Here is a 10,654-nt window from a genome sequence, read left to right as displayed (position 1 = left end):
GTGCAGTTATATAAGGCGTCACCCTGTAAGTACCCCCTCCTCTCTCTCCCTTCTGCCCTCCCCTTCCTATTGTTAAACAATACACATGCACACCAGTATGGGACCTGCAGCCACAGCAAAACAAACAGGGCAGATCTCCCAGAGCAAGAGCAAACAGCAGGCACCAATGAGATGGCACCAAAGTGGCCGGATACCTTCCCAGTCCGAGTGACCCGGAGTGTGGCAGGGCAGGGCATATTGCTTAGGGCATGGCTAACCCACTCTGTACCTGCAGCTCGGACTCTACCCAAGGGGACGATTTTGCCTTTGCTCTCTGAGTGGCCTGTGGCTGCTTAAAGAGGCTGAGAATCATCTGGCATGGCCTGTTCGTAGGTAGGTTACCTCTCTCCCCAACCCACATGCCTAGTAGGTATTAGAGCCTGCCCTGGTTGTAAATATGACCACTATTAAACTGGCCGTTAATAGGTTAAGAGCCAGGTGCCCAGGAATGGTGCCCAACGCATGTTACTGTAACACCCACTGTCTGTGGGCACAGCACTCACCCTGGGCCGGGGCTCATCACACAGCGGATATATATATGCATAGTCTATTGGCTCTTGTGCTTATTATGTGTCCAAAGAATCAGTTCTTCTACATCTGCGCCATTTCAGCAAATCAGTGCGGCATTTTTAGATGTAACAAACATCATTGCATCTGATATGAATTCATTTGTACCTGTTTCTCTAAAGGGTGCGCAAGTGCACAGGGACCTGCCTTATTGGTGGCAACTCCCAGCATCATTTTATATTAGTAGCCACAATCTGCTACTCTTCAGCTTAGTGCGACTATTATGTTTTATGTGTGTAGGCTTATGTATTTGTATCACACCACACACTGTGTGTGCATGTAGTTTGTTATACCATATATATATATATATATATATATATATATATATATATATATATATATATATATATATATAATGAACAACATGCAAACACGTGTGTAAATACAATGCTCCACATCAAATATAGCACGAAATTTTATTGAGACTGCAACAAGTCGGTCAGAAACAGAGAAACTAATATATATTATATATACGTATAAATATATATGTATGTGTATGTTTGTGTAAGTTGTCAACATATTGGTTTCGTTAAGCTTCGAACAAGCCATTCTCAGACTGTATAAGTAAGATAAATGTAGGTTATAATAGTAATCATTTGTTTCTATATTATGCCAGAGATGCCTAAATTCTATAAAGCTTTTTATATATATATATATATATATATAAATTACATATAGTATATAATATGTGTGAGTGCGTGTGTGTCTGATCTTTTATGTATATTTAATAATCTTATTGTTCTCGGCAGTTTGCCTGGCTATAAGTGTTGACTGGGTGACTGGGTATAGTGTCCATCTCTAGAGGGGGGGGGGAGCATTCGGTTGAAATTTGCTGGTGTCTGGGGGGCCCATGTAGGAGCATTTACTGGGTTGGACTGTTCGGGTTGGCACGGTGATGCCAGGGGAAAGCTTTACTGTGCATGTAGATGGAGCACAACTGTCAGGCAATGAGAAGGCGCGGGTTCTGCTCAGTGGGAGCTGGCATTGTGGCTGCATGCAGGGTTGGCATTCACAGGGGGCATCTCTGTGCTAAAGTCAACTTGGGATGGTTAGATTTGAGACGGTCACAGCCTGGTACTGATTGGCACACTTACCCTCCATATCCCTGGTAACAGAACTGAAGTGCATTCTCATGGGGTGGGACTCGAACCTGCAGAGCTTCTCCAGGGCAGCGCTTGGCTCAGGGGTATCCACTTGTTCTGAGGCTGAAATCAGAGAGGCGATACTAAAAGCATTGGCTTTGGGGGATAGAGGACTGCACTCGTCCATAGGGGAAAGCAAAGAGCAGGACTTGCCTCCCTCCACTGTCACAACATTCAGGTGAAAGAACCTAAAGAACCAAGGAGAACCAACTCCTCCTTAAGCAATGCAGGAGTCAGGACTGTATCAGAACAAGTTCTAGCTGAACTTCAGCACCTTCCCTTCATTGCTCTTGCACTCTGCGCCCAGGCATTGCGGTAGCGCTGCCCAGCTCAGGCCGCACAGAATCAGCGCTTTCCCTGACAGGTCAGTGTGATGTGACTGCGCGTCGCCCCAGCAGCCCTGTCTGTCCCCAGACTCCCTCAGTGATGTCACCGTGTGTCCTGCCAGTGTCCCCCGCCTCCTGCAGCAGCCTGGTGTGACTGCACCTTCTGCGCGATTCTGCAGATTTAAATAGATCTCTGTCAATCACAAGCCCAAGTGCGACTAGAAATTAGTGCGAGCGTCACACTGAGGATGTCCGGCGCGCTGCATACTGCTGTATCCTCACCCAGTGTGTGCCCCCCACTCATACATACACACACACATATACACTCACACACACACATACACACTCACACACACACTTCTGCTTGTATGCATAGGGAGCACTGGCACATAACTGGCACAAAGCACTCCACTGGGGGCCCAGACTGAGGGGTCAGTTAGGGTGATGCCTGGGCCAATACTTTCTATGCTGTTAGAATTGCAGGGTTACTTGCCTGCAATATTTTATATACAATATTTATAATATATTTGTTATTGGACAAAGTGGGTCATTAACAATTATTTTACCGCAAAAGGGGTCCCTCAACTCCCCAACTCACCCAGTCCCAGACTAAGCAGGACGTTGTACAGAATCTACCATATTATCTTATGGAATTTATTTTTTCAATTTGTTCATTTAATAACAAAAAAGTTTTCTGCCTTATTTCCCTCATTCTCCTGTAGCACAAAGCCAGGCAGAGCTAATACCTTAGTGCTAGACATTGCCCACAGAAGGCACAGGATGGACTGGTCCAATGAAATATTGGAAAGGATGTGGCTTTACTCCATGACATCCATGAGTACTGGTTGAAAAATGGACTTAAAAAATCCCATTTAATCAGGCTATGGATGTCCAGCTAACTACCCTTATATAAACAAATATGAACTTAGTATGTCAGTTTAGGGCAGTGCAACGAATATTTTGGGGCAAAAGTTGGCTGCTGGGGCCCACCATTAAAATCTTACCCTCTAAACTAGTGCTTTAAAGCATCCCTGCCAACGCAGACAGTAGCTAAAGCCTGATTCTTATGGGCTTGACACAGGGATAAGGCGATATGTTTGTGTGTTTGCGCAATATACACATGTGGGCGCTAGAGTCAGACATTAGATTGGACAGCTCTGTAGGTAGTGATTAGAAATGCCAACTAATTGATTGGCCATATCGGGGCCGGTTTGTGGGTTCAGACCATATGTGTAACTACAGGGCCAACCTCCGCAGACTGGACTCTTTCTCCCATGGGTGCATAACTGATTTCTGCGCCCCCTGAGCAGCGCTATATATATATATATATATGTTCTTTCTATCTACCCGTGGACATTTTTCTCAGTCCGCATACGCATTCTTTATATATTTTATTTATATTGTAAATTCTTTAGAGGCGCACCATTATTCATTACCCGCAGGCAAATGATACATAGCAATTACTCTAACTTTTGAATGCGCCAAGTTATTTGTAGGCGCACACAGTGCTCAGATAGAGAAGCAAGCACAGGAAGTATTTATTTCACCAAATCAGTGTAGTTTGTTTCCTCTGCACCCCTCTTTTCTCCTGCTGTCGAATTTATTAGAACATTGCAATGTATACAAACAGATACATTTTTCAAATAATTTCAATTTGGAAATTCCTTTTTTTTTTACTATAACTTTTCAGTTATAGCAAATAAACATGAATAAAACCAGCCTTATATGGGGTATAATCAGGCTTTTTCATTGTTTATGTTTGTTGGGCTTTTTTACCTCTCCCCAGTAAACCTAGGCCATATGGACTGTGTGGTAACAGGACCACAAGGGCTCGCAGACCCCATAGCTGAGCTTTTTGACCCTCTGTAAATATCAGGGTGATAACAGACAGCCTTCAGGCCTGTAAAGGGGTGGGGGGAAATTAACATATTTGTAGCCAGAGGAAACTCTACAGAAGGTAGGACCCAGATTCACAACATATTATTGGTGAGATAATAATCCAGTTTGCCAGGCAACTTTGTACTTAAATTAAGAAAATGGAGTGTCCCTGTTCAACAAGAAACACAACCATTTTTTTAAGGAGCAATGGGGTCAATTTTACTAAACAGTGGAGAAAACTACCGCCTGCCTGTCATACAAAAATGTTAGTTTGTATCACTGTATCACTTTTTGGTGTTAGCCGATACAAAAAATGTCAGTATTTCCACATTTAATCTTTCTTTTAAAATGTGTAAATGTGAGCCAATCCACTAGGAAAAATGTGGCTATTTTTCTGCCTTTTATTTTCAGTGCTAATATTATTGTAGCCCTAAAATGTAAAGTGGTGGATAGTTGCAGTGCATTGTGGGTGTAAACAATACATTGTGGGTATGGAAATTATAACCTGAATATAAGATTTAATGGAAAAGGGCTGATAAGATCCCCTGCAACTGCACAGACAGCCATACAATACACACAATACAGAGCTATGAGTATATTTGAGTGTGCGCAGTGATAGCATAATCTCATTTTTATTGTCTGTATAACTTGTAACGTTAGACATCATACAGGTAAATTGGATGTCACTAAATAGTTTATATGGCCACCGCTACATATATCTGTGTGTGTGTATGTGAAAACAGAGCTATTATTACTCCTTTTCGAATAAAATATTGTTCATTTAAAGTATTACCCTTGGGTAGCCTCAATTCTGTAGGTACCTGTCATTTCTAATTTCGGTAATTATACATATGATAAGGGTTATTAATAACGGATATGGCGTGGTATCTGCCAATAAAACTACTAATGACTTAGTAAATCAGTCAGAATATTCAACATTTTAAAGATCAGTAAAATTATGTGGAATGTGGAAATGTTGACTTTTAGTCAGCCTATTCCGTGATTATACAAATTATAAGCATTACTAGTTGGCATGTAGAATTACTTGTGCCTACAGTGCATTTTGTTTAAGCCAAACCAGCAACTAAAACTTAAAAATATAATAATTGTAATTCAGTGGCAGCTGCTAATAATCAATTTGTATTGTGCATGCACATACAGAACTAGGTTAGTGGTGAATAAAACTCAATTTGGAGTGAATATGACTGGTCTGAACTAATGTTGTGTACGTTGTCGCAGAAACATTTTAGACATTTTTATCGTAGGTCATAATTTTACATTTTTTACAACAATTTCTTGGAAAATCTAAACCCCACAAATGTTTAATTAATTATGAATTATTGCTATGCCTTTACTACAATTCTGTACAATAGTACCCGCTTTGTAGCAAACGAATTTTATTAAGACCATGATGAGGCCATTAAAGCTATCATTGCATTATATCACACACACAAATATATATATATATCCGTGTACCATTTTTTAAAGTAAAAATCGTTTTTATCTGTAGTGCTCGCACTCGCAATTCATTCTAGTAACTTAAATACTGCAGTGTTGTTGTTAATGCTACAATTAATCATAGAAACTAATATCAATAACTGATTTAAGGGGCTAGTAACATTATTGATTACAACTAAAAAATATTTGGCTCTTAGTGAATCTGGGCTGACTCTCAAGTTCAACGCTAATCCAATCCGCCTTTTCTGCATTTGAATGGGCTCTGGTAGAGTCTGTCCATCAATCACCTGTATGTCTACCTATCTATCCTATCTATTTATGTCTATACGGTTACATGCATTTACTGCATTCCCAGTGGAATGGACTCTTTAAAACATTGTTGTGCCGTAACTGGCTTGTGCCATGATACCCACCCTTTCCTATATAAACGCATATATATCAACCTATACCTGCAACTATAACTGCCCTCTCCCAGCCCAGGGGTGCCCGCTAAATGCAGATCTATGTGGGACTACAGGCCAGGAGCCCACCAGATTTCTTGAGCCCTTACACCCTCACCCACTGTATGTATGCTGCTATGATTCCCTCTTGTTGGTTAGGAGGAGTTAAAAGTCGCTGCAGCTCCCAAGTTTGTGCCCTTTGTTGGTTTTCCTTATGGCTTTTCACCGATATTGCCCAGCTGAAACAGGATGCATCAGATCTACCGATACAGCTTCATTAAAAGCTGCAAGCAAGCCGTATTAACCCTATGCGCGCTGCAGTACAACCGAGCTTCTATAGCAGTGACATGACAGGTCCCTGGCAGCCCCACGCCGCGTCAGGCCTGCTTCTACCATACAGATCTATAGCCCCCAGCCTCAGGCGTTTGTTTATTATTCTCCAGTAATGAGATCCTAAGCGCTAAGCAAATTTCCTGCCCAGGCCCTGTTACTGTATTGTGTTTAACCATCACTTAATCCTCATAGCAACAGATCACGTTACTGATTTGCTACAAACCCCACCACTTTCCCCCAAGTACCCTCTGTATATTTCCCCCTACCACCAAAGATGAGAACCAGGCCAAAGAATATATATTACACGAAATAGAAATCGTGCTATCTCTTCACCAAAATATTAGCAGGGCAAATAGAATTCTACTGAACAACGGCGATTTCTATGTCGCGGGAGCGACGCAGCTCCTAAAATCGCCCAGTGTAGGGTACAAGGTCACAGAGCTGAGAGAGCTGCACATAGAAAGGGACTGCTTTATAAACTGCCTTGTAATTGCCCTATTGGCATGCACTTTCTATACCCAGGGCATTGCCCCATGGGTCTAACCACTTACCCCGGCCAACATGTGAGCACATTTTTTCCCAGCAATTTATTTACTAACCCTCTATACGCTATACTCTATTTGCAATTTAACAAAAACAAACATCTCTCTCTCTCTCTCTCTCTCTCTCTCTCTCTCTCTCTCTCTCTATATATATATATATATATACCTTATACATTTACATATACAAGAAAACAAAAACTACCAAGCGATTATAATTTTTAGCACGAATACTTCACTATATACAGTCTGGGGATTGTTTTATCCAGCTTTAAAATCTGCACATTTATTATAATACTAATGTATTTATACCATAGAAATGTGAACACTTTGTTTTTTGTATTGACATTTTTACACAATATAAATTTACTACTGGGTTCTGCTGTCTGATCTATTTATATAAAACATTGTACTAGAAGTTAATGGATTGTATTAAGGGATATAAACAAATAATAAGCCTGTGTTTTACTAGAATTACTATTAATATAGTTATATCTCATATGTATTTACACAGTAATACAAACATTCACGTTATCCATTCCCAAGAGAAAAGGAAAAACAACCACTGCAAGGAAGGAAAGCTGGAATTCAGTTCTAGTGTGAGGCTCCATACTAAAAGATTAGAGGGAATAGGGTTGGTTTTATGCCCCAGCCGAAGATGATAATAATAATAGGTCTACGGGGGATTATATTTTGATTTTGAAAACAGTAATTAATTGGGGGTAACTAGTTTTTTTCCCCGTTAAGGGAGGCAATTTTCGTTTTTTATTGACAGTCGGCTTGTTATTATTTGGAGTTTTTGAGAAATGATTTTTTGAGGAAATATCTGCAAAATTCCTATTCAAGATGCCAGTCGTGTCGGCGCTGCCAGGGACCTGCTAACAGACGCTTAATATACATCTAATCGTGCCCTGGAATGGCTAGTAGAGCAGCAAATAGCAGGATATACGGGCACCTACAGATCCCCACAGATAGTACAGGCGATTAACCCTTTGTGCCCACTTACTTGAGCGGTTGGTGAGAACAGGATGGAAACCTTCGCTTCCCTTGAGAGCAGGCACAGCTTGGATTAAACAGTGGCATCAGCGTGCGATTTATTTATACTCTGCCCATCACAGCATGCAGTCCCGACTCGCTTTCTCCTGCCCTATAAACCCCACACAGGAACCATACGCACCAACCACCATGGCTGCTATTGGGACAGGCTTTGCCAGCCTATAACAGGGTCAGGCATTAAAGCACATTCACACATACGGGTAATCAAAGAATTACCCAGCTGCTTTCACGTTTTCAGCTCCCAATTCATCTTTAGGAAAGGACTCTGGTTGGATCTAGTATCCCAGGATGCTGGGCTGGCAGCTGAATTAATGGCAGCCTGTATGGGAAGAGAGTCCTTTCTAGAGAGACAAGCCTGGGGCCGGAGCCAGTGTTCTTCCTGGGCACTGAATGGGGCTCTTGTTGCCTATAACTCTAGCGCCTCTTCTGTTTGTAGGCAGGTGAGTATCTGGCTCCCTCACTGCTTGTCACTGTACCTTCTCCATCATGCGACTTTGCCTGGTTACACTACATTGCTTCCCCCAAAATACCCCCTGGCAGGACTCTCCCCATAGGGCCTCAGAAGGGACTGGGGCTAATGGCGCTGAGTCAGATGGACTAGAGGCAACTAGAGAAAAACTGCGCCAGTAACTACCAGGAGATCACTGCCCTTTCCTTGCCAATCCGTATATATTCGCTTCTGCCTTGAACTGAGAGAATCTCATCGCCATAGGAGCGGAAAGAGACAGAGGGGCACAGACCATCTCTACCAGCTCCAACTTGTGAGCGGGGCGCAGATAGAAGCTAGGGGAGCGCAGGAATTTCTCATGGGGAATCCCCAGCCTCATCTAAGCAAAGCATTCATATTCTAAAGTACACTGCAAGGCTACAAATTACACAAGAAATTCTGCTACACATGATTAGGCAGCTGGGGATTGCTTGGAACACTCTAGCGCTGACAGGCAAATCAGGGGTTAAGCGATGAGAGCCTCCTAGTCATTTCTGTAGGGCTATAATACAGTGTAATACGGTGCCACAGGGAGCTCGCATATGTGAGTGTTGGGGAGTCTGTCGCATCAGACTGCGGCACCTCCCACCCATCAGTGCCTTCTGCCATTCATTGCCAATACAGTCAGGATTTCATATTTATATGGGTATAGTTACCAGTCCTAGAATTTTTCACACAAGTCACATCTTATTATACAAGTCACATCTTGTACAGGGAGGATAGGTACACACAACGGCTCTCTCCCTCTTTCCTATCCCATATTTTTGTATGTAATTCCTAACCCATTGAAATTAAGTCTACTGTTCTCCCCCATTTCTTTAGTGTTAACCCTCCCCCCATAAATGTCCTAATAAAAATTAATTGCTCAGTGCAACTTTTCCGTACGCATATTCATTAAAAATCGGAAATGGTGTTAGAATTATCTGCAACTACAACTGCAACTGAAAGCAATAACTATCAGACCCTTTCTGTGCTTCTGCAAAACCATGTAGTGACATTGACAGATCTTGGCTGCAGGAGATCTGCTACTTTGTTTCAAAAGTCAGCACCACCAGTGCATATAGCAAGGGGCAGACACATACATTCCTTTAATAGCAATTACTGTAAAAATACTGACAATTTTAAAGAACGTTTATTGGAAAGTTGCTTAGAATTACATTGTCTTTCTTTCAGTACAACCTTTTTAATCCTAGGATCTCCTTAACATTTTCAGCTGCAAGTCATCGAAGCTTCTGAGGAAGTGGCAGTAGGCCACGAAACGCGTCAAGCTGATGGTGTGGTGTTTGGCAATATGTTTTTAATAGAGGTATGAAATAAAGTATTCATTATTTTTACGAAGAAGTAGTCTTGGCGTGCTCCATCCACCAATACCAATTTCTCCTGTACTTTACCTATGCCTGGACCGGGGGCGTCTTTGGATGTGCAAGCACGGGACTCTTGGAAAGAAACTGGCGTCTGGTGAGTGCTCCCCTGTTATATTCGTTCAACTACAGAAGTCATCGAAACACCCAGCACTTTGTGTGTGTGTATAAGATATGTATATATATATATATTTGATATATGCGCACAGCCCAGGCCCCATTATATATCAGGCTTCTGCCACATATTTTTCTTCTCAGCTTCTCACTATCTGCTGCACCCAGTATCCCGTACTTGCCATTGTATCTTCAGCTCTATCTATTTTTTGAGGCCACTAAGTGAGCAGAGCAGTGGGTTAGGGGCACATTAAGGGTTATGGGGCCTTGTGGGGAGGGCACTGGTGGGGAAAAAATGAATGAAAAGAAGCGAGTTAATAGAATTAACATTTTTAAACAAGAGCTTTGTTGGTGATCATTTAGTTTTCAACCTGTATATATTTCTGATTTTTTTCTACCTTCTCTAATAATGTCATTAAATGGGATAAACATTATTGTTGTTAAAAAAATACAATAAAAATAAAGTTAAAAAAGGGGATAAAGCTAACATTTTGTTTAATGGAAGTTGTAATTCTAAGCCACTTTCCTATGGATATAAGTTACACATTTAGTTGTTTTTAAAGATATTTGTAAATGTAATTGCAAATAAAAGCAGTATCTGTTCCTTTCATTGCTCTGCACTTGTACGTCTCACTATGAAACAGTGTGTGGGAAGCAGGGCATCGCTAAAAATTGACTCTTGGTTAGAAGTGAGTCTTCTGCTACATTGTTTTAAGAGTCAAAACCAGAAACATACAAATATTGTATTACGCTGAAGGTATATTCATACATAAATACATTTAAAAACATTTGAGAAATGTAACATTGTACTTTCGTGTCTTTTAAGGCATAGTAACGTGATGAGGGAATGTCATGGTCTCTGTATGTAGATTTTTGCTTGTATCCCATGCCCAGAATATATACAAATAAATTAA

The 10,654-nt window shown here is 41.3% G+C and overlaps 1 long non-coding RNA gene across 1 annotated transcript; it reads left to right on the top strand.

Annotated features, from left to right (window-relative positions):
- Positions 1-66: 66 nt before the first annotated feature.
- LOC101732721 lies at positions 67-9,603 on the top strand. Its single transcript, XR_208182.3, has 2 exons — positions 67-372; positions 9,479-9,603. It is a non-coding gene; the product is annotated as an uncharacterized LOC101732721 (long non-coding RNA).
- Positions 9,604-10,654: the final 1,051 nt, after the last annotated feature.

Source organism: Xenopus tropicalis, chromosome 1 (genome assembly GCF_000004195.4).
Source record: "Xenopus tropicalis strain Nigerian chromosome 1, UCB_Xtro_10.0, whole genome shotgun sequence".
Classification (NCBI taxonomy): domain Eukaryota; kingdom Metazoa; phylum Chordata; class Amphibia; order Anura; family Pipidae; genus Xenopus; species Xenopus tropicalis.
The sequence above is the reverse complement of the archived record's forward strand: the minus strand, read 5'-3'. Positions and strand labels throughout refer to the sequence as shown.